Source organism: Triticum urartu, chromosome 3, assembly GCF_003073215.2.
Source record: "Triticum urartu cultivar G1812 chromosome 3, Tu2.1, whole genome shotgun sequence".
Classification (NCBI taxonomy): Eukaryota; Viridiplantae; Streptophyta; class Magnoliopsida; order Poales; family Poaceae; genus Triticum; species Triticum urartu.
In genome coordinates, this window is record NC_053024.1 from 560,752,582 (window position 1) to 560,777,603 (window position 25,022).

General features: G+C 49.4%; 1 non-coding gene and 1 pseudogene across 1 annotated transcript; both read right to left on the reverse strand.

Annotated features, from left to right (window-relative positions):
• Positions 1-2,053: 2,053 nt before the first annotated feature.
• On the reverse strand, positions 2,054-2,137 carry LOC125549628. Its single transcript, XR_007301408.1, has one exon. It is a non-coding gene; the product is annotated as a small nucleolar RNA SNORD36 (small nucleolar RNA).
• Positions 2,138-2,233: 96 nt separating this feature from the next.
• On the reverse strand, positions 2,234-2,318 carry LOC125549632 (annotated as a pseudogene).
• Positions 2,319-25,022: the final 22,704 nt, after the last annotated feature.

Here is a 25,022-nt window from a genome sequence, read left to right on the forward strand (position 1 = left end):
ACAAATTTCCATTTGTGACCTTTTTGTGACCAAAAACAGAAGGTCAAAGCTGGCCGTCGTAAACTGACTATAGCGACCTTTCTTCTGGAATGGTCGCAAACGTTTATGACCAAAATAAGTCCACTGTGGCGTTTTGGTCACTAGCAACCTCCCCAGGCCACGTAGGCATCCAGCATGGCAAGCTGATGTGGCACAAGATTCAGCCCGGTCCAATTCAGTTTTCTACATGGGCCTAGCCCATTAATTCAGCCTTTCCATATTTTTTTCCTGTTAATTTTTCGTTGACTTCATGGGCCAAGCCCAACATTGCAGCCTTTTTATTTTTGGGCCATGGCCTTTTTGTCTTAGCAGTCCCATTTTTTGTTTTTTATAAAATGGGTCCCCGTTTTGAGGTTCTGGTAACTGGGTCCTAGCTGTCAGGGTCATATTCTTCATTTTTTTCAATTTAACATAAATAAATACCCAGTATGTCTGAGTCGCCGGACAAAACAATTCTACAAGTAACACTTCAAATATTATCAGCCAGATTCAATACATTATGAGCAGACCTTTCAAAAAAGGGCAGTTATTAAGAATGCCAACACAAATTCAGCTAGTACCATGCTTTTTATTCTCCAGCTAGTTAAAATGAGATACTCATTCATACAAGAAAATAGAGACACAATATGAAAATTCATTGCACAAGTGCAGGCCATGCAAAATACTTCACTGCCACACATTGCACCTAAATTTCACAAAAGATATAATTATAAAATTCAGCTTGCTGCTACTGACATTGGAAAACTGCTGCGGGTTTGTTTTTATCACAGAAGATAGAACTGATAACATTAGTTTGCTGCAACTCTGTCGTAGATTTGTTTTAATCGTGGAAGATAGAATTGTTAAAATTCAATTTGCTCTACTGTCATTCAATAACTGCAACTGCAGCGAGACAAGTTCTCTTACCCAGAGAGCCGACGTGCATGGACTTGCGCATCAGATGACAGAGTCGTCGTACTATCATCAATACCAAATTCCCAAACTCAATATAAAAGAAGAGAAGTAACAGCCAACGAAAAAAGTATATGAAGACAAGGAGTGAGCATAAACAACAATTTTATTTACTTTTACTTGTTAGTTGAGGGGTGACGCACAAGGAGTCACAAGTATCTGAAAAACTGACACACGTGAGCTAGGAAGCAAGCATTGGATCAAAATTGGAAAGCGTACGTGACTACATACAACATCTGATTATATAAGCAACTGTACAACGCAGCTATGTGCTAATTGCAGGCCCCGTTTGGATGCAAAGTATTTTCAAAGCATTACTAGAATACCATAGATTTTGAAAAACTGTAGTTTTGAATACTTTGAGGCATTTGGCTATACCAAAAACTACGGTTTCATAAACAGTGGTATTGTTGTTACTTTGGTTCTCTTGGAGTATTAAAAAAAGTGGTCTAGACCTCTTTTTCTCAAACTGAGGAAAAGTCGCTCGTGTCATTGCTGGTTGACTACCGTTCATCTTGGTTCACAAGCATAACTAACCACATGTCAGTATGCTTTCAATGGCATGCACCACACTAATTAAAATAAGATATTGATTCCTATTCTTTGTAATTAGCTACTGCCGATCACGTCTGCAACTTCGTAGCTCAGCTGTCAGAAGACCATACAGCGTTGCATGCAGCCGGCCGGCACACACTGATTCGTGTAGCTCCGTAGGTTTAGTATAAGTTAGATTAAGTTGTGTGACTATCGATCAAAACTACAGTAAAACAACATGAGCCAAACGCATCGGTAGTTTTTCTAAAACTGAGAAAAATGTATTTTCTTTAAAACCGTAGTATTCATTGCCCACGCATTGCAATACCGAAGCTTTGAGATACTATGGTATTTTAAATACAGCGCTGCCAAACTAGGTTCAGCCGATGACTACACAGCAGCAACTACTTCAGACATTGGCTGGAGAAATGCTTATCTTTTTTATTCTTCAACGACATAAAAAGAAATGACAACACAGCGCCAACAATAGTAGACTCTCACCCAACTAATATACTAGAACTAGATCAACCAAGCATCAGTTTTAAAAAGCTCGGTTTAAGATACTTCAACGGCGTAAAATCTCAGTAGCATCTCCTTGTAACATCATATGCTCAGCTGACAAATGAGTCACATGCAACTCCTCTAAATTATATCACACCAACACAGAGCTGCATTCTAGATGAGGAACAAAAAAACGTTGATGGCATGCTAGGCATCAGTTTTAAAAGGCTCAATTTTAGATCATCAAAGACCGGAAAGGCCTCGGCGGTCTAAATGTTTCACATCCTCTGCCCAGCACAACATCATCATCGTCACGGAAATTCCCTAAACAGTCAGCTATCCACAAAAACATAGTGACCCACATCACCAACGAGCTACTGTGAGCATGCAAGGACCATATACTATGCAGAGCTACTAAGCAAATGGGATTGGTAAGGAAGGGCAAAGAGAGGGAGGTGGCTACCTACTCCACAGGGGAACTTCCTGGTGGTGATGTTGAGCAGCATCCTGACGGGGCCATTGACCTTGAGCTGCTTCTCCTTGGCGCCCTTCACCAGATCCGAGGTCACTGTTCAACATACGCACGCACAAACGCATCAGAACGGAGACGCACAAGTCCAGCCAAATTACAAAAGAAAAAAGAACATCTATTGCGGTGGCGAGGCAGTAAATGAGGCAGGCAGAGCAGAGCACAGGACCTTCTGTGGCACGCCGTCATGGTCAGATTGGACGATGCCCTCCTCATCGAGCTCGAGGTCGGACTCGACTACGTCCTCGTCGAGCTCGTTGGGCTTGGGGGTGGGGTCACGCATGTCCTGGTCGTCCTCCTTGTCCTCCTCTTCATCGTCGATGTCGTCCTCCTTGTCCTCCTCTTCATCGTCGATGTCGTCCATGGAGGTCGCCTGCGCTTCCAAATCCAACACAGTAAAATTAACCAAAAAACACATGGTCCTAGATAGTATAAAATTAACCTAAAACGAACTAATACACAGAATTAGTTCAGGAAAATGGATACAAGCGGACGAATCATCCTAACTAACCAGAAACAAAACATTATTTAGTCGCTAGGCGCTAAAGTGATAGATGTTAAACACTAACTGCCTTAATAAAAAAGAGCAATAGTAACAACCAGCAGGTACTAACGAACAGCTAGCACACCAACCATGCATCAACCGGAAACCAAATATGCATGCAATATGTATCATGATATGATGTACTTTGTAAGTTACTTGGACTTCCAGAACAGGAATCAAACATGAGAAATGTAACAACTGTTACAACAGAAATATTAGAACTAACTCCGTTGCCGGTGAATCCCTGATCTTCACTGCAGTGGCAAGATAAAACCACACAGAGTAATAAGCCTACACAGATTACATGATCTAGTGTACTAAGCTAAATCTACAAGGAGGGCATTTACAAGGACCAAATCATCACCGAAAACAGCACCAAACAGATCATGGTCCTTGATCTGTTTACAGAGGGGTCACCTTCTTGTCCTTGATCTCGCTGGACTGGATCCAGGTCTTGATCTGGTCCCAGTAGTGCTGCAACTTCTTGATCTCCTTCTTGAGGTCCGCCTCGAACTTCTCCTTCTGGTTCGCATTCTCGGTGTCGTAGACCTGCCCCAAAATCATGCAAAATCATGAGAATCTAGCGTGGGGGTTGGGGAGAGGAAAGAAGGAGGCGCGTGCGTGCGTGCCTTGTTCCAGATGTTGTCGAAGACGACGACGCCCTCCTGGACCTTCTTGAGGACGCGGTCGATCTCGCCCTGCAGCTTCCAACTGGCGCCCATGGCATCCGGCGGTTGATCTCACGGCGTCAAACCTCTTCCTCCAGCTCGCTGCCAGCACAGGCGAGCCTCACCCTCCAGCCCGTGTCGTCGGCCCTGCTACGGCGGATGCTCACTACCTCCATCCCGAATCAGACCAGCCCGAGGAGGTCGAACTGCCGCGGGAACTCCTCGAGGAACTTGGTGCGGGTCGGCGGAGGAGCCCAGTTGGGTCGCGATCTGCGGCTTCGAGGAGCCCAGCTGCACGCCGGCCGCGACCTCCGCCGCTTCCATCTCTCACCTTCTTCTCTCTTCTCCGGCGAGGTCGCCGATGGGCTGTGCGGGTGCGGGATCAGTCCGGCGTGTGGTCCGGGCGAGAGAGTGGATGGGGCGACGCGGATCCAGGTAACGGGGAACAGGAGCCACTTGAGAGCGGGGAGGCATGGGTACTCAGGATCCTCGTCGTCGATGCAGGGGTGGAGGCCGGCCATGGTGCGGGGGCGGGGGCGGTGGCAGCGGCGTGGTGGGAGACAGAGGTGAGGCAGAGAGGGAAGGACGGTGGCGGCGAGAGTGTGCGTAGATCTGGGCAGCGCGAGGGGAAGGACGGTGGCGGCGGCGATGGGGATAAGGGAGCGGCAGCGGCGATTGGGAGAAGGGGGCTAAGGTTTCGTGTGTGGACGAGGATGAGAGGGATTCGGGAGGGGGTGATAGCGACGAGGGGGGTGTGGGCTGCCGTTGGATCCAGGCGCATCGGACGGTGCTTAATCCATGATCCGCGTGAGATGATTTTAGACCAATCAGAACGCAGTATCTCCTTTGATGATGTTAAGACCATTTAAATTGGACATAATTGATTAAAAATAAGATTTTGAATCATCACTGCTATTTGACGACCTAAGAAATTTGTAAAAATAAATAGAAATAAAAAACCTTCGCATTCTGTCACCAAGTGTAACCTACTTTTCAGCAAAAATAAAAAACTTTGAATAATGTAAATATCATTAAAAAAAGTGTTCTAAGATATGAGTTTTTTGTAAGAGAATCATTTTTCGAGTGTCCAAAATGATATTTTTTTATAAAGAACCTAGCAAATATTTGTTGCAAATTTGGAGCACATCAATTTTATTACTCACAATCATAGCACATGTGGGCGGCGAGCGGCTTGAGTGTGCGCGGGCGGCAGAGGATGAGGGGGGAGAATGAGGCCGGTTTGAACCCAAATGATTAAACTTATCGCCAAGGAAGTTTTGAGTTTTTGTGAAGGACCTACCACATATTTGTTGAAAAATTGAACCAATTCAATTTTTCAAAATACTAGGCCATATTTAATGCATAATTGACCAAATGGTTGGGTGTCAAAAGTTTTGATCCACCTCTCGTGAAAAGACTAATTTCTGCCGATTCAGCTGGAAGCGGGTCAAATTTGAACCGTGACTGCCTCATAGTTTGCTATTTATTTTTCCCAAAAATCATTTTTAGGTACAAAAGTATCTATTTAATCAGAGAAACAACAAAAGTTTTCAGGGATTCAACTAGGAACAACCATGCCCACCGTTTTGACCGCGTTTTCAAATGGGCATAGAAAATTCAAAAAAAATCAAATAATTGGAGAACCTTCGCGTTGTGTCATTATATGTGACCAAGTTAGCAGGAAAAATAATAAACTTGTAATACGGCAATTCTTTCAAAAAAAAAGTGTTCTCAGAAATGAGCTATCATCTCTGAAGATTCATGGCTTTCAAGCCAAATGATCAATCTTATGGCCACATTCATGGCATAGTTTGTTCAAATGATCTCATATTGTGCACAAGGGTGCATATTGGAATGGCAAACAATGTTGCCTAAGAAACTTTTCATTTTCTTTGGACGAAAAAATGTTTGTTCCACCTCTCGTGAAAAAGGCAAATTCCCGCCGATTCAGCTGGAAGCGGGTCAAATTTGAACTGTAGCTACCTTGTAGTTTGCTCTTTATTTTTTCCAAAAATCATTTCTAGGTACATAAGTACCTATTTAATCAGAGAAACACCAAAAAAATTCCAATATTCAACCACTAGCTAGGAACGGTCATTCCTGCCATTTTGTCCGCATTTTGAAACGGGCATACAAATTCAAAAAAATCAAAAAATTCGGAAACCTTCACATTGTGTCATCATATGTGACCAAGTTTTCAGGAAAAATAACAAACTTGTAATACGGTAATTATTTAAAAAAAAGTGTTCTCAGAAATGAGCTATCATCTCTGAAGATTCATGGATTTCAAGCCAAATGATCAATCTTATGGCCACATTCATGGCATAGTTTGTTCAAATGATCTCATATTGTGCACAAGGGTGCATATTGGAATGGCAAACAATGTTGCCTAAGAAAGTTTTCATTTTCTTTGGACGAAAAAACCATTTTCCATTTTTCGACTGCCTGAAAGGAGGTTTTTTTGTGAAGGACCTCCCAAATAATTGTTGCAAAATTGGACCAACTCAATTTTATAAAATACTAGGACATATTTAATACACAATTGACAAAATGGTTGGTTGTAAAAATGTTTGTTCCACCTCTCGTGAAAAAGGCAAATTCCCGCCGATTCAGTTGGAAGCGGGTCAAATTTGAACTGCAGCTGCCTCATAGTTTGCTATTTATTTTTTCAAAAAATCATTTCTAGGTACATAAGTATCTATTTAATCAGAGAAACACCAAAAAAATTCCAAGATTCAACCACTAGCTAGGAACGGTCATTCCCGTCGTTTTGACTGCATTTTGAAATGGGCATAAAAAATTCAAAAAAAATCAAAAAATTGGGAAACCTTCGCATTGTGTCATCATATGTGGCCAAGTTCCTAGGAAAAATAACAAACTTGTAATACAGTAATTATTTAAAAAAAGTGTTCTCAGACATGAGCTATCATCTCTGAAGATTCATGGATTTCAAGCCAAATGATCAATCTTATGGCCACATTCATGGCATACTTTGTTCAAATGATCTCATATTGTGCACAAGGGTGCATATTGGAATGGCAAACAATGTTTCCTAAGGAAGTTTTCATTTTCGTTGGACGAAAAAACCATTTTCCATTTTTCGAGTGCCCTAAAGGAGGTTTTTTTGTGAAGGAACTACCAAATAATTGTTGCAAAATTGGACCAAATCATTTTTATAAAATACTAGGCCATATTTAATGCACAATTGACAAAATGGTTGGGTGTAAAAGTTTTTAATCCACCTCTCGTGAAAAAGACAAATTTTCGCCGATTCAGTTGGAAGCGGGTCAAATTTGAACTGCAGCTGCCTCATAGTTTGCTATTTATTTTTTCCAAAAATCATTTATAGTTACATAAGGACCTATTTAATCATAAATACATGGTTTGGTGGCGATACGTCGAGTTTTGGGCGGTGGCCGAGGGCCCCAACTCTAGAGCACGTAAACTCGCATGCCCGTCGCGTGGTCACCGCGTGACCGTAATGTTGCCATGTGTTCTGGGCGGCCTAGGCATGTCTAGTGGGTTGGGCACTCCCCAGGTTGGTGTTAGGAAGGAAATTACAACATAAGATTCTCACGAGGAGACCGATCGATGCTCAAACATGAATTAGCAGCCAAGTGTTTGATTAGCGGTACGGAAAATGCACATGGCCAATGGGCGTGAGTTTTGGCTGAGGATGATCATCTACTAAGGAGAATGTCTTCACAAATTTTGAGATCAAAAGGAGGATCCTAGGTGGTACTTGCTTTGCAAAGTACCACGCTGGACAAAAATATGAATGTTGAAGCTGCGCTCAAAATAATGAATGGAGTGAGCTGAAATTTTGTGGAGGATGGTTATTTGGGCATAGGAAATCATTGTAGAAAATTGATACCATTTGGACATGCCAAAGTAGTACTTCCTTCACAATGCTCTTCTATGGACAGAAACTTGGGAAAACTAGTGAGAGAGATTTGATGAATGAAATGAGCTCAAAATTGGTGTAGGTAAGTTACTTAGGTATGGTCATGCGCTGGTAAATTTTCAGATCATTTGGGTAAGCCTAGCTAGTACTTACTTCACAAAGCTTCTCTCGAGGTAGAAACTTTGGAAATTTCCCGAGAAAGATTTACTAGGAAAATTGAGCTGAATATTATCATGTGGAAATGATTTGGGTATGGAAGAGTGCCCGAAAAGTTTGAGGGTAATAGGAGGGGTCTATATAACACTTGCTTTGCATCGTGCCAATTTGGCCATAAAATATAAATTGAACCTGGGCTCACATAGATGATTTGACTGAGCTGCAATTTGGAGGAGGGTGATAATTTGGGCATATGAAGGAATTGTATAAATTTCATGTCATTTAGAGATATAAAAAAGGTACTTCCTTCACAATGCTTCTAGGTGGATAAAAACTTTGGAAATTTGCCAAAGAAGATTTGCTAGGCAAATGGAGCTGAATTTTGTCATGCGGTAATGATTTGGATAGGAAAGAGTGCCCAAAAATTCCGAGGGCAATCAAGAATATATAAATAGCACTTCCTTCATAAAGTGTTGTTGTGAACAGAATAGGAAAATGAATATTGTTGAATTAGTTTTGAACTAGGCAAGGAAGGATTTTTACATATTTGATGAAGATATGCCCCAAAGAATTTATGAGATTTTTTTGGGAATTTTGGGAATGATAGAAATATAGGTTGCTTCACAACCTAGGGCAAAAACTGCCACATGGACATGACACATAGGCAAAACTGATGAGATGGCACCTAGTCATCACAACCCACCACAATCTACAAGGCTATGACCATCTATATTGGTCATTAACAACTAGAAATAAGGCAGCGGACTAGCACTGTTTGCTTTGTGACCATTTCGTGTAAGGAAATTACGACCTTTCTGACCAAAATGGTCGCAATGGTTTAGGGTTTGGAGCCCCCTGAACAGCTTTTGACCAATTGGTCTAAAATGGTCATAAATTTATGACCAATTCTTCGAGGGTCACTGACAGAAGGTCATAAGTTGACATATTTCTTGTAGTGTGGAGTAGGGTATTACACCACAACGGTGGCCCGAACCAGTATAAACCATGTGTCTCTTGTGTTGTTCTTTCCTTAGTTTTAGATCCTAGCACGGCGGAGGGGTGCAGGAAGGTAGGAGGCGAAATCTCCACGCGCACCCTAGTGTTCGAACCTCAAGGGTCTGCCGGAACCCGAAATCCGACATTTGGTGCGCCAGGTAGGGGTGCGCCGGAATTCGTCTTCCACCGCCCCGTTCTCCTCCGACCGTCACGCCCATGTCTGACGCTCGTCGGCGCCGGGCCGCACTCGCTTCCCGTGTTGCCCAGACGGCCCCTGTCGGCGGGCATCCACGCCGTTCCCCGTCACCTGCCGTCAACGCCGCCACCGGCCCGGCGGGGGACGAGCGGCAAGCATTGCCTCAGCATCCATCCGTGCGCCAAGACGGTCGCACCGCAACCCCCGCGCTCGCCCCAGCTGGTTCTTCGTCCCGCGCGCTCCGCGCACCCATGGGGCCCCGCAACCTCTCCCCCGCCTATCGCGCTGCACCGACACCCCCAGTCATCGCGGCCCTCTTGGGCGGCTTGCAGGCGCCGCCTACAAGTTACCGCGACAAGCCGTTCATCCGCCGGGACGGCGCCGCTTCCACGCGGCAGGGGGCTCCCTTGGATCGGGGGGTGACCGAGACTGGCCTGAGCTTCAGCTCGGAGGACCACCCCTCCAACTCGGCCTGCTCGGGCGCGCTCCCCATGCTGTGCACCCCCACCATCTGCCAGGTGGCCATCACCAGAACTCTCATCGATGGTGGGGCAGGCCTCAGCGTGCTCTCAGTCGAGGCCTTCAACCTCCTCTGCATACCCCTGGAACGGCTGCAGCCCAGCCGGCCCTTCTCAGACGTTGGGGGCAGGTCGTCCGGCTCCTTGGGACAGATCCGGCTCCTAGTGACCTTCGGCACCTACGACAACTTCCGCACGGAGCTGGTCGACTTCGATATTGGCCCCATTGGCCTCCCCTACAACGCCATCCTTGGCTACCCAGCGCTGGACCAGTTCATGGCCGCGACGCACCCGGCGTACAACCTCATGAAGATGCCCGGGAGCAGCGGTGTCCTCACCATGCACGGGGACACTGGGGACGCTCTGCGGGTGCTCAAGCTCGTCTTCAAGACAGCGGCGTCGGCACATCCCGCCGCCTTGGAGGCCCCCGAGCCCAAGGGGGCTGCACCCGCCAAGAAGAAATAGTTGTTCACCCAAGACAAGGCAGAAACCAAGCAGATACCCGTCGACAAGGACGGATCCACCAACGCCACTTTCACCATAGGCGCCCACCTCAAACCCGAGCAGGAGGAGGCCCTGGTCGGGTTCCTGCGCGCAAACAAGAAGGTATTCACTTGGGAGCCAGACCAGTTGGCAGGGATCCCCAGGAGTGTAATCGAGCATCACCTCAACGTGTGCCCCAACGTGCGCCCTATGAAGCAGAAGGCCAGGCGGCAGTCCACAGAAAAGCAGGCCTTCATCGTCCAAGAGACCCGCAAATTAGAGGCCGCTGGGGTTGTTCGCGAGGTCCGATACCTAGATTGGTTGGCCAACCCTGTCGTTGTGCCAAAGAAGGGAGGGAAGGAATGCATGTGTGTCGACTTCACTAACCTCAACAAAGCGTGCCCGCAAGATCCGTTCCCGCTCCCCCGCATCGACCAGATCATCGACTCCACTGCGGAATGCGACCTGCTATGCTTCCTGGATGGCTTCTCTGGGTATCACCAGATCAAGATGGCAGTTGAAGACGTCGAGAAGACAGCCTTCCTAACCCCGTGTGGGGTGTACTGCTACACCTGCATGCCATTCGGACTGCGTAATGTAGGGGCGACCTTTCAGCGGCTGATGCATATCACCTTGGGCCCGCAGCTCGGGAAGAATGTTGAAGCTTACGTCGATGACATCGTGGTAAAGTCTCGGGAGGCCAGGACCTTGATACAAGACCTGGAGGAAACATTCGCGAGCCTCAACGCAGTGAACCTGTGGCTCAATCCAGAGAAATGTGTGTTCGGAGTCCCCTCGGGCAAGCTCTTGGGTTTCCTCGTGTCTCACCGAGGCATTGAGGCTAACCCGGAGAAGGTCAAGGCAGTGGAAGACATGAGCCCGCCAAAGACCCTCAGAGAAATGCAGAAGCTCACGGGGCGCGTGACCGCGCTAGGGCGCTTCATCTCCAAGTTGGGGGAGCGAGCGCTACCCTTCTTCCAGCTAATGAAGAAAAAGGGGCCCTTTGAGTGGACTGAAGAGGCCGACAAGGCATTCCAGGATCTCAAGAAATACCTGACCAGCCCACCGGTCATGGTGGCTCCGCGCCCTCAAGAGCCCCTGGTGCTTTACCTCGCCGCCACTCCCTACTCCGCCAGCGCAGCCCTGGTGGTAGTCAGAGAGGAGCGTCGAATCAAAACCGCGGCAGCAGCCCGAGGCAAGGCGGAACAGGCACGAGGAAGGCCCACAGAAGCCGCCACGACGGCTGACGAGGACCAGCCGCCGCAGAGGGGTGCACCAAAGGCAGAAAAGGCCCCTCTCCAAGATGGACAGTCTCAGGAGGCCTCATTGTCTCGGGAGGCGCCATGGTCTCCAAAGGGAGCCGCCAGCACTGACACACTCCACTTCATTGAGCACCCAGTGTACTTTGTCAGCACAGTGTTGCGGGATGCAAGGGCGCGGTACCCTATGCCCCAGAAACTCCTCCTCGTGCTACTGGTGGCCTCGCGCAAGCTGCGGCACTATTTTCAGGGTCACCGCATCAAGGTCATCTCGTCATACCCCCTGGAGAGGGTGCTCAGGAGCCCAAATTCAGCTGGGAGAGTCGCTGAGTGGAACATAGAGTTACAAGCGCTTCAGCTCGAATTCAGCACGACCAGAGTCATCAAGGGAGCAGCATTGGCGGATTTTGTGGCAGAATGGACGGAGGTGCCAGGCCTCAAGGCTGACGAGGATCGGTCCCTGTTCCCGGGAAGCGAGGCGCCAGAAGGCTGGGTCATGTACTTCGATGGGGCGTTCTCCAGACACGGCGCAGGGGCTGGGGCGGTGCTTATATCGCCCACCCAGGACAAACTCTATTACGCCGTGCAGCTTTGTTTCCAGCAAGGCGAAAAGGTCTCCAACAACATAGCGGAGTATGAAGGTTTAATAGCGGGCTTGAAGGCCGCAGCTGCCCTGGGGGTGAAACGCCTCACCATCAAGGGCGATTCGCAGCTCCTTGTCAATTTCTCTAACAAGGTGTATGAGCCAAAGGATGAGCATATGGAGGCCTACCTTGCAGAGGTCCGCAGGATGGAGAAGCAGTTCTGGGGGTTGGAGTTGCAGCATGTGCCCCGTGGCACCAATCAAGAGGCCGATGACATCGCCAAACGCGCGTCCAGGTGGTTACCTCAGGAGCCTGGCGTTTTTGAGGAATTTGTAACGCCCTCGATGCGGCTATATCTCCCACGTGTCGAAGCACGACTTAGAGGCATAACCGCATTGAAAGCAATGTCGCAAGTGAGGTAATCTTCACACAACCCATGTAATACATAAGGGAAAGAAATACATAGCTGGCTTACAATCGCCACTTCACACAATTACATGAATAAAGCATTACATCATCCAAATACAATCAAGGCCCGACTACGGAGCCAAAATGAAAGAAGAACCCCAAATGCGACAAAGGTCCCCGATCAACCCCAACTGGGCTCCACTACTGATCAACTATAACGAAACATCACAAAGGACAAGATCTTCATCGAGCTCCTCCTGAGCTTGGTTGCGTCATCTGCACGGACTCATCGGCACCTGCAACTGGTTTTGGAAGTATCTGTGAGCCACGGGGACTCAGCAATCTCGCACCCTCGCGATCAAGACTATTTAAGCTTATGGGTAAGGTAAAGGTAAGAGATGGAGCTGCAGCAAGCTACTAGCATATATGGTGGCTAACATATGCAAATGAGAGCGAGAAGAGAAGGCAAAGCACGGTCGATATAAGTATGATCAAGAAGTGATCCTAAAACAACCTACGTCAAGCATAACTCCAACACCGTGTTCACTTCCCGGACACCGCCGGAAAGAGACCATCACGGTAACACACGTTGTTGATTCATTTTAATTAAGTTAAGGTTCAAGTTATCTACAACCGGACATTAACAAATTCCCATCTGCCCATAACCGCGGGCACGGCTTTCGAAAGTTCAAATCCCTGCAGGGGTGTCCCAACTTAGCCCATGACAAGCTCTCACGGTCAACGAAGGAATAGACCTCCTCTCGAGACATTCCGATTAGACTCGGTATCCCGGTTCTACAAGACATTTCGACAGGGTAAAACTAAACCAGCAACACCGCCCGAATGTGCCGACAAATCCCGATAGGAGCTGCACATATCTCTTTCTCAGGGCACACTCAGATTGTCCTAGGTATGGGTAGGCCAGCCCAGAGTTTCCCCTGGTGGTCACCGGCAGCTGACAGGTTGGACCAACACTCAGAGGAGCACTGGCCCGGGGGGTAAAATAATGATGACCCTCAGGAGCGCGACTCCCAAGGGAAAAGAAAAGGCTAGGTGGCAAATGGTAAAACCAATGTTGGGCATTGCTGGAAGAGCTTTACTTAAGGCGAACTGTCAAGGGGTTCCCATTATTACCCAACCACGTAAGGAACGCAAAATCCGGGAACATAACACCGATATGACGGAAACTAGGGCGGCAAGAGTGGAACAAAACACCAGGCATAAGGCCGAGCCTTCCACCCTTTACCAAGTATATAGATGCATTAATTAAAATAAGATATATAGTGATATCCCAACAAGTAAACATGTTCCAACAAGGAACAACATCTCCATGTTCCAACAACGAACAAACTTCAATCTTCACCTGCAACTAACAACGCTATAAAAGGGGCTGAGCAAAGCGGTAACATAGCCAATCAACGGTTTGCTAGGACAAGGTGGGTTAGAGGCTTGGTTCAACAATATGGGTGGCATGATAAGCAAGTGGTAGGTATCGCAGCATAGGCATAGAAAAAGAGCGAGCAACTAAGCAAGCAAAGATAGAAGTGATTTCGAGGGTATGATCATCTTGCCTGAAATCCCGCAAGGAAGAAGAACGAGTCCATGAAGAAGACAAACGGACGTAGACGAACGGGTCCTCACAAACACGATGTTACCGGAACCAACCCGAAGAAGCAAACACCGGAAAGAAACACACAACATAGTAAACAACCAACACATGGACATGGTATGATATGCGGGATGCGGTATGCGATGCATATGCATGATTTGACAAGGAATGCATGAACCTGGCCTCAACTTGGAAATCCAAGTGTGCCACTGGAAAGATGAGATGAAATCGCTTGAAAACGATATAAAGAACGAAGGAATCGGAGTTACGGTTTGGAAATGGCAAGCGATTCAAATATGACCACGTTCTGCGATTTACAGCAAGTAGTCATCTAAATGCAACAAGATGAACATGCTACAGCACTCAAACATGGCATAAAAATACATGGCAGGGATCCATTCATGAAGCTTAACAAAAGTCTAGCACTGAGCTATGGCCAATTCATCCATTAACAGGTTCAAACAAGCATGGCAAAAATGCATTTGGCAAACAGATCTCAGACTTAGTGAAATTAACACTTGTCTGGAATTTCATATCAGATAGCACTCTTCGGAGCATGAAAACTATATGCTACAGGACCTGAACATGGCAAAGTAAAGCATGGCATGGAGCTACTCAAAGAGCTTAACAAAAGTCCCTTAGTGACCTTGAGCCAAAAGGGATCAGAAAATACAATTGCAAGCATGTGAACATGGCAAAAACATAATCAGTTCTTAGACATGGTGAAAACTGGAGCATGCTGAAAACAGATATCAAGTAGGCATGTTTACGAGCTCGATGCACTCACTACAGAGCAAGTCATGATAATCTAATCATACACCCATCAAGAATACACATTATACAAGATAGACATGGCAAGAACAATAACATGGCATGCACAGATCAACTACAACATCCTCGGAAAAATTGCTAACAAGTAGACAATCTGCCCAAATTCATGAAATGACAAAAGTAGAGCTCGATTGACTCAAGCTAGGGTGCTCCATAATTGCAAACAAAGACATGGATGGATAGAGCACTACAAGATTAACAAAACATCCTTACTGATCATCCTCAAAAGAGGCACGGATCACTAGGAAACAACATGAACATATGACCATAAGAGATAAACAGGTCAAGGACTTAGTGGAATTGCTAAGTCCCTGAAATCAGCATTACCAAGTGCCTCACTTTGCAAGCTTGTGCTAGTCACCACACACATCACAAAAATACATGGGTTCCACCTCTGGAAAGATGGCAAAACCCTTAACAAAACATATGTAGAGCTCATGGGCATATCATGCACACAATAATCATGGCAAAAATGACAAATATCTAAATGGAGCAGCAGATCTGACAAATAACTCAAGTAGCACTCTTCTAACAGCATTTCGGGCATCAAGATGAACTCAAATGAAAATGATGCAATGAGATGAAATGATGTACTCTCTGAGACGAACATTTTGATATGCTATATGCTCAAATCGGAGTTACGGATGATGAGTTATGGCCTGATGAACAAGAGCATCTGAATCAGGAAATTTGGGACTTAGTGGAAATATCACCTCCAGATCTAGATCTAGGGTTCCGAGTTCAACGACGATGCCGGTGGCCTCTCCAGCGATGGGGCGGCGGGACGGTGCCGGAGGATGGCTGGGGCGCTCGGGGACGGCCGGATCCGGTCCGGCCCAACCGGATCCGCGGCAAGGGCGGCGGTGGCTCGCGCTTCGGCGAGGCGAGGCGAGGCGAGGTGGCGCGGGGTGGTCCGGCGACCGAGGCGGCGGGGCAGGACGTCGGCGAGCATGGCGGCAGTGGGAGGCGCGCGGTCTCGGGCGGCGGGTGCGGCGCGGCCAGGGCGCGCAAGAGCGGCGGCGGGCGCCTCCGGGCCCGGGCGGGCCTGACTCGGGCCCCACGGGCCGCGGCGGAGGAGAGAGAGGCGCGGGCGAGGTGGCGGCGTCCGATTGGGTGAGGGCGGTGGCGGCGGTGATGTGGCGGCTCCCCATTGGTCGGAGTGAGGTGGCCTGGCGGGGTGGACATGTCCGGCCGCCGGGCGGACGTGTCCGGCGGCGCAAGGAGGACGAAGGTTAGGGTTTGTACCGCGAATATTTCGGAGGGGATCACATATTTATAGGTAGAGGGAGCTAGGAGAGTCCAAATGAGGTGCGGTTTTCGGCCACGCGATCGTGATCGAACGCTCTAGATGATGGAGAGGGTTTCGGTGAGTTTTGGGCCAACTTGGAGGGGTGTTGGGCTGCAACACACACGAGGCCTTTTCGGTCCCTTGGTTAACCGTTGGAGTATCAAACAAAGTCCAAATGGTACGAAACTTGACAGGCGGTCTACCGGTAATAAACCAAGGCCGCTTGGCAAGTCTCGGTACAATCTGGAAATGTTTAACACCCGCACACGAAAGAAAGGTAGAAATGACCACCGGAGGAGAACGAAGCGCCGGAATGCAAAACGAACAACGGGGAAAAAGCTCGGATGCATGAGACGAACACGTATGCAAATGAAATGCACATGATGACATTATATGCAATGCATGACACGCAAGCAATGACAAGGCAACAACAGCGAATAACTGGAGGACATGTGGCACATCGGTCTCGGGGCATTACAGAACGGCTCTTCAAGCCTCAGCCTTGCCGTCACTATCAAACACGGCTCAGCCCCGGGAGGAGCTCCCCCAGCCACCTGCCTCCGGAGCTCCGGCCTGTGGCCCGGCCTCAGGAGCACGCCTGCTCCTGACGATGGAACCTCAGGAGGGATGTTGGATCACGGAGCTCTGTAGCTACTTGACGCAAGGGACCCTGCCTGAGAAGGAGGAGGAAGCAGAGCGAGTGGCACGCCAGGCCACGGCATACTGCATCAGAGATGGAGAGCTCTACCGGAAGCGACCAAACGATGTATCCCTGCACCGCATCTCTAGGGAGCAAGGGAAGGAACTACTGGAAGATATACACGGCGGGGACTGCGGACATCATTCATCGTCACGGACCCTCGTTGGCAAGGCGTTCCGCAGTGGGTTTTATTGGCCCACCGCGCTCAATGACGCCGTTGAACTAGTGAAAGCTTGTGAGGCCTGCCAGTTCCACGCCAAGCAGATCCATCAGCCGACAGGGGACTTGCAGACTATCCCCCTTTCGTGGCCATTCGCAGTCTGGGGGCTCGGCATCTTGGGTCCGTTTCCTCGGGCGCCAGGGGGCTACCGCTACCTTTACGTTGCGGTAGACAAGTTCACCAAGTGGGCTGAAGTGGAGACTGTCCGCACCATTCCTGCGGGTTCCGCGGTCAAGTTCGCCAAGGGCATCGTGCGCCAGTTCGGGGTGCCGAATCGCATCATCACGGACAACGGTTCGCAGTTCACCAATAACCTCTTAAAAATGTACTGTGCTAACCTTGGAACGCAGATATGCTATGCTTCGGTGGCGCACCCCCGAAGCAACGGCCAGGCCGAGCGAGCCAATGCGGAGGTCCTGAGGGGCCTCAAAACCAGGACGTTCAAGAAGAAGCTGGAGGCCTGCGGCAGAGGTTGGTACGACAAGCTTCAGTCCATGTTGTGGTCCATCCGCACAACCGTGACCAAGCCGACTGGAGAGACCCCGTTCTTCCTGGTCTATGGGGCCGAAGCGGTCCTCCCTCACGAGGTCAGACGTCGCTCCGCGCGGGTCCTGGCGTTCAACGAGGTGCAACAGGACACCATGCGGGGGATGGACCTCGTGCTGGGGGAGGAACGTCGCCGAGAAGCCGCGCTACGAGCGGCGAGGTACCAACAAGCGCTGCGGCGATGTCACTGCCGCAACATCCGCCCCAGGACACTTGAGGTAGGAGACCTCGTGCTCAGGCGGGTCCTCTCCAGGGAGGGGCTGCACAAGCTCTCTCCCATGTGGGAGGGCCCGTTCAAGGTTGTTCATGTTTCCAGGCCCGGCTCAGCGCGCTTGGAGACTCAGGAGGGAGTGCCGGTTCAGAACGCATGGAACATCCAGCACCTCCGGAGGTTCTACCCCTAAAAAGGCCCGGAGCCTGTGAAGCAAGGCGAATGCCTGTGTAGCTATCGCGTTTTGGAAAAGGCCCGGAGACTGTGAAGCAAGGCAAATGCCTGTGAAGCTATCACGTTTTGGAAAAGGCCCGGAGCCTGTGAAGCAAGGCGAATGCCTGTGAAGCTATCACGTTTTGGAAAAGGCCCGGAGCCTGTGAAGCAAGGCGAATGCCTGTGAAGCTATCGCGTTTTGGAAAAGGCCTGGGGCCTGTGAAGCAAGGCGAATGCCTGTGAAGCTATCGCGTTTTGGAAAAGGCCCGGAGCCTGTGAAGCAAGGCGAATGCCTGTGAAGCTATCGCGTTTCGGAAAAGGCCCGGAGCCTGTGAAGCAAGGCGAACGCCTGTGAAGCTCGCCGCCCGTGACACTCTCACGTAATAATGAGTTGGGGCTGTACACGCCCCGGAGTCTCAGGAGCGCCGGCCTCAGGCCCTGGGGCTCCCTCCCACGCCCAGTGGCAGCACTTAGCTCCGCGCTGGTGAGAAGACGTCGAAGACTAGAGTAGGTGTCGGACGCGGCTTTTCATTTGCTTTCCGCAGTTGGCTTGTTCTTCTTCATTTGAAGTTTTATTGAAGTTGTTGCCGTCTTTGGCTTGAGGTTCTTTGGCTTTTCACGCTCCTACCTCGATTTCTCTTGTGCAAGGCCTCGCGAGGAGGAGAGACGAGCGCCCTCGCGAGTGCTCCTATCCTAGTCACTCAAAGGGTTCGCGACATGGGCCCCTTGCAGGAGCACCCCTCCAGTCCGTGCCCCTCGGGCACCACGACACAAACGCAGGGCCTGGGTCGGTCGCCCCCACGGCTGGGGCCGGGAACCATCCACACGCGGGCAAATAGTCGGAAGGTACGATGAAGAAAGCGAAACGATAATTAATAGCAATAACCCATATACGCCCCCATGGGGCACCACACTACTGTCCTTCTTTATGCAGGAAAAGGGAAGAGAAAAAAACAAATCTGGTGCGGCGCGCCTCGCACCGGCCCACAGGGAAGCCCGAGCTGCCTCTGGAGCTTAGGCGGACTCCCTCTCGCGCTTCACCGGGGCGCGTCGGTGGGCGGACGCGCCACCACCCCCCAAGCAGATACAATGGCGTGGGGGCTGGCTGCGGCCACCACTAGGAGAGTCGCTGCCTGAAGAAGGACTGGAGAAGCTTGAGGAACCCTGAGCGCTACCAGCCCCGCGAGCGCCGTCCTCTCCATCATCGCCGGAGCCGGGTTTCCAGCCGCGGTCCTCGCCCTCGGGGCAACACCCTGCACGGCGACCATCTTCCCCAAACACCCTCACGTAGAGGGTGGCATCGCCGTCGAACCTGAAGTATAGGGTGCACCGACGGCCCAGGCCACGCGCGCGGGCAAACGTCTGCCAACCGCGGGCTAGGGCCAGGCTCCTGGCTGCGGAGACCTCCAGTGAAACCCATGAGGCCCGGCTGCAGCAGCCGTCGGCCTGAAGCCAGAGGCCGCCCGGGGCGCCGGCCGGGAGCTTGCCGAGGAGGAAGTGAGGAAGTGGGAGCCGGGTGCTAGTCGGCTCTGCCGACCACACGACGAACTCCGGCAGCACCCCTGCAGCGCGAAAGCGTGGCATAGGGGGACGCGCAGCCGGAGCGCACCCCCCGGCCGCAGCAATCCGCCCGCCACCACGCTGGAAAGCGTCTCCGCGGCCGCGGGGAGCTGCCGTGGTGGCCACAGGATGTTTGCGGGGGCGCCCTCGGCCGCGCTTGGGCAGGGGAGAGGCATGCTCTGCCTGGCAAGCCTTCCCCTTCTCCACAGCCGAGAACCTCCTCGACGGGGCCATGAAGAAGAAGGAGAAGCAAAGGGAGATGAACCGGAAGGGCGCACGCCATCCCGTACTTATAGCCGATGGAGGCCAACCGCCGACCTCCACGATCGCAGGTAATCATGACCCGTTTTGCATGCAGGGACTTGTCCAGTCAGTGCAGTTGCTGAGGCACCATGGGGAAGTGGAGACGCCCACGTCCAATCAACTGCCACGCGGCGCCCAAGGCCGCAGGCTGTTAGGGCCCGCGGCGCTTTGCCCTTGCCCTTCCGCCTCCCTGCACGGCCAAGTCCGGGCGCGCCTTGGGCCCGGGGGCTACTGTCGGCGTTCTGGGAACGGGGGTCCCCAGAATTGCCTGCCTGCGGCCTGCGGCGTGGCTCAAAGGGGGGCCCAGCACGGCCCATCTTCACCAACACAAACCCAAGACCCTCACGAGGGGCCAAGCCTCGCGAGGCGGACGACGCGAAGCTTCCTCAAGCACGGCCTCGTCGGGCTAGCTCACGAGGAGGCGGAGAGATCAAGGCGGGGTACCTCACGAGGTGCCCATGACGCAAGCCATGAAAACTCAGGGCGCCAGGCGGGTGCCAGCCCGCGCAGCGTCCTCCTTTCCTCTTTGATGCAAAGGGGGCAAGCGCAGCCGCGGAGTACCGAGGCATCAGGCAAAGGTTGCCATTTCGGTGCAACGAGACCAAGACCAGGAGGACTACGAGACGGAGGTCACCGTGGAGCCCAAGACGGCGTCATCACCAGAGCTTTGCGCAGGCGAAGACTACTTTTGTCAGGATAGCTGATACTTGTTGTCCCCCTTCAAATTAGCCCGCCATTGCTGGCTCCCTTCCCGCTCAATATTTGGGAAGAGGACCAGGGCCTCTATAAATAGGACCAGCCACCCACACAGCAAGGGGTTCCTGGTTCGGTCAGTCGAGAGAGAGAGAGAGAGAGAGAGAGAAAGGTGACTGAACTCCTCCCAGCAGTTCATCGCCACAGCCAAGAACAGACCCTCGCGAGGCTGTTCCTCCTTGTATTGTTCATCATCATCAGCCCAAGGGGCAATCCACACACCACACACTGGAGTAGGGTATTACACCACAACGGTGGCCCGAACCAGTATAAACCCTGTGTCTCTTGTGTTGTTCTTTCCTTAGTTTTAGATCCTAGCACGGCGGAGGGGTGCAGGAGGTAGGAGGCGAAATCTCCGCGCGCACCCAGTGTTCGAACCTCAAGGGTCTGCCGGAACCCGAAATCCGACAATTTTGTCCTACATATTGGAGGGTCATTGTAGCCCACTTTTGTACTACCTCGTATTTAGTGTAAAACTTTGACCATAGATTTACCTAAGAAAATGCTAATGCATGTCACCAAATATTATACCATTTGAAATTATGTTAAAATACGAATCCAACGATATAATTTTTAGTGACATGCATTAACATTTTGTCAGTTAAATCTATGGTAAATTTTTGATACTACAAAAAGAGTAAACCAGGACGGATGTAGTACTTGCTCTTAGGCTAACCATAGAGTTACTAGTCTAAGTTACTTGCCACTATGACTAGCCTAGGCTACTAGTAGTACAACAAAAAATGATGCAGGTGATCACGTGAGAAAAAAATACTATTTTTTTCTTTTGGTGCAATGCATAGATGCAGTTTTGAACACTACACTTGTCATCGTAATTTGGGAAAATTACGAAAAAATTGAGCTACGTTGTGATTACCGTTTACTAATAGAAAGAAGTTTCACCTAGATGAGTAGCATCTCCGTGCATGGAAAGCATGTAAGGAATCCAACAACTTGATCCAGATTGGGACCGATATATTTTATTGCCAATATCTTCACTATGCGCAAAGACTGGGTCAAGCTTATGGGAATCATTTTCTGGATGACGGTCATAAATACATCAAGAAGAAATTTAAAATTTTGAATTTCAAGAAGACGGAGAAGAAGACGAGTGTTGTACCTGAACGATTACGTATCCAATAAAGAGTTCAGAGAATTTAGCAGACGAGTACACCAACATTGTCAATTTTGGCGCGTCAATGACCTTGATTTTTGTTGGACCTTCTAGATCAGATACAAGCAATCTCTCAAGGAAAGGTGCATTCACAATGACCATAACATGGAATAGCTGGAGTGATCTCTTCCCAATTGATGTCTTGTTGCCGGGCCAGCAAGACACATAAATCCATCGGAGATTTGTCGAGGCGATGTGGAGGCTAATGAACCCGTGGATCTGCCTAAGACAAAGGTACTCAAGCGCAGTACAGCTGCGGAGGAGGTGCTCCATAGCCTTCTTCGAGATGCCAATGTCGAAGAGGTCGAGCTGCTTGAGTTGAGCGGGAAGAAGGGTGGGCACGGCATTAATCTGGGGAAAATAGCAGGAGTTGAAGCTGGCGCAGCGTAGCGTTGGCGTGAGGCAGAGCACGGATGGCAGCAGAGAGCGACATCATCCATCTTCAAACCTGAGCTCCTCAAATTGATCTAGGGCAGGGGATAAGAACCACTCGTCAAACTTGGCTTGGACCTTGCAGTTGGTACTGAACATGCAGATGTCAAGGCGTCTGGCTGGCCTAAGATGCGATGAAAGTATCTTGGAGATTGCAGCCATGCGTTCGCAATCCTCGTCGCAGAGGCAGCTGTCGACGGTGAGGTTGAGGGGGATGCGGCGCTGATACGTCTCCAATGTATCTACATTTTCTAATGCTTTTCCTCTTGTTTTGGACTCTTATTTGCATGATTTGAATGAAACTAACCCCGAACTGATGTTGTTTTCAGAAGAACTACCATGGTGTTGTTTTTGTGCAGAAATAAAGTTCTTGGAATGGAACGAAACTTTGCGAGGATTTTTTATACAACAAAAGAGCATTTTTGGAGCCAAGAACCATCGGAGAGGGGCACCTGGGTGGGCACAACCCACCAGGGCGCGCTGTTGGGGAATGTAGTATTTCAAGAAAATTCCTACGATCACGCAGGATCTATCTAGGAGATGCATACCAACGAGAGGGGAGAGTATGTCTACGTACCCTCGTAGACCGAAAGCGGAAGCGTTTAGTAACACGGTTGATGTAGTTGAACATCTTCGCGATCCAACCGATCAAGTACCGAACGCATGGCACCTCCATGATCTGCACACGTTCAGCTCGGTGACGTCCCTCGTACTCTTCATCTAGCTGAAGCCGAGGGTGAGTTCCATTAGCACGATGGCTTGTTGACGGTGATGATGAAGTTACCGACGCAGGGCTTCGTCTAAGCACTACGACAATATGACCGAGGTGTAAAACTGTGGAGGGGGGCACCGAACATGGCTAAATATCAACTTGTGTGTCTATGGGGTGCCCCCCTCCCCCGTATATAAAGGAGGGGAGGAGGAGGAGGGCCGGCCACAAGGGGCATGCCCAAGGGGGGAATCCTACTCCTAGTAGGAGTAGGTTCCCCCCTTTACTAGTCCTAGTAGGAGAAGAACGAAGGAGAGGAAGAAGAGAAGGAAAGGGGTCCGGCCCCCCTAGCCCTAGTCCAATTCGGTTTGGGATAGGGGGGCGTGCCACACCTTGGCCTGCCTGCTCTCTTCCACCATTAGGCCCTTGAGGCCCAATAACTTCCCATGGGGGTTCCGGTAACCCCCGGTACTCCGAAACTTATCCAAAACGACCCGAACCATTCCGGTGTCCGAATGTAGCCTTCCAATATATGAATCTTTATGTCTCGACCATTTCGAGACTCCTCGTCATGTCTGTGATCTCATCTGGGACTCCCAACAACCTTGGGTATATCAAATCACATAACTCATAATACATATCGTAAACAAAACATTAAGCATGTGGACCCTGCGGGTTCGAGAACTATGTAGACATGACTGAGAAACATCTTCGGTCAATGACCAATAGCGGAACCTGGATGCTCATATTGGTTCCTACATATTCTATGAAGATCTTTATCGGTCAAACCGCACAACAACATACGTTGTTCCCTTTGTCATCGGTATGTTACTTGCCCGAGATTCGAGCGTCGGTATCATCATACCTAGTTCAATCTCGTCAGCGGCAAGTCTCTTTACTCGTTCCGTAATGCATCATCCTGCAACTAACTCATTAGTCACATTGCTTGCAAGGCTTATAGTGATGTGCATTACCAAGAGGGCCGAAAGATACCTCTCCGACAATCGGAGTGACAAATCCTAATCTCGATCTATGCCAACTCAACAAACACCATCGGAGACACCTGTAGAGCATCTTTATAATCACCCAGTTACGTTGTGACGTTTAAGCACACTAAGTGTTCCTCCGGTATTCGGGAGTTGCATAATCTCATAGTCATAGGAACATGTATAAGTCATGAAGAAAGCAATAACAATAAACTAAACAATCATAGTGCTAAGCTAACGGATGGGTCTAGTCCATCACATCATTCTCTAATGATCTGATCCCATTCACTAAATGACAACACAAGTCCATGGCTAGGAAACTTATCCATCTTTGATTAACGAGCTAGTCAAGTAGAGGGATACTAGGGACACTCTGTTTGTCTATGTATTCACACATGTGCTAAGTTTCCGGTTAATACAATTCTAGCACGAATAATAAACATTTATCATGATATAAGGAAATATAAATAACAACTTTATTATTCCCTCTAGGGCATATTTCCTTCAGTCTCCCACTTGCACTAGAGTCAATAATCTAGATTACATGGTAATGATTCTAACACCCATGGAGTCTTGGTGCTCATCATGTTTTGCTCGTGAGGGAGGCTTAGTCAACGGGTCTGCAACATTCAGATCCGTATGTATCTTGCAAATCTCTATGTCTCCCTCCTTGACTTGATTGAGGATGGAATTGAAGCGTCTTTTGATGTGCTTGGTTCTCTTGTGAAATCTGGATTCCTTTGCCAAGGCAATTGCACAAGTTTTGTCACAAAAGATTTTCATTGGACCCAATGCACTAGGTATTACACCTAGATCGGATATGAACTCCTTCATCCAGACTCCTTCATTTGTTGCTTCCGAAGCAGCTATGTATTTCGCTTCACACGTAGATCCCGCCATGATGCTCTGCTTAGAACTGCACCAACTGACAGCTCCACCATTCAATAAAAATATGTATCCAATTTGTGACTTAGAGTCATCCGGATCAGTGTCAAAGATGGCATCGACGTAACATTTACGACGACCTCTTTGTCACCTCCATAAATGAGAAACATATCCTTAGTCCTTTTCAGGTATTTCAGGATGATCTTGACCACTATCCAGTGATCCACTCCTAGATTACTTTGGTACCTCCATGCTAAACTAATAGCAAGGCACTCATCAGGTCTGGTACATAGCATTGCATACATGATAGAACCTATGGTTGAGGCATAGGG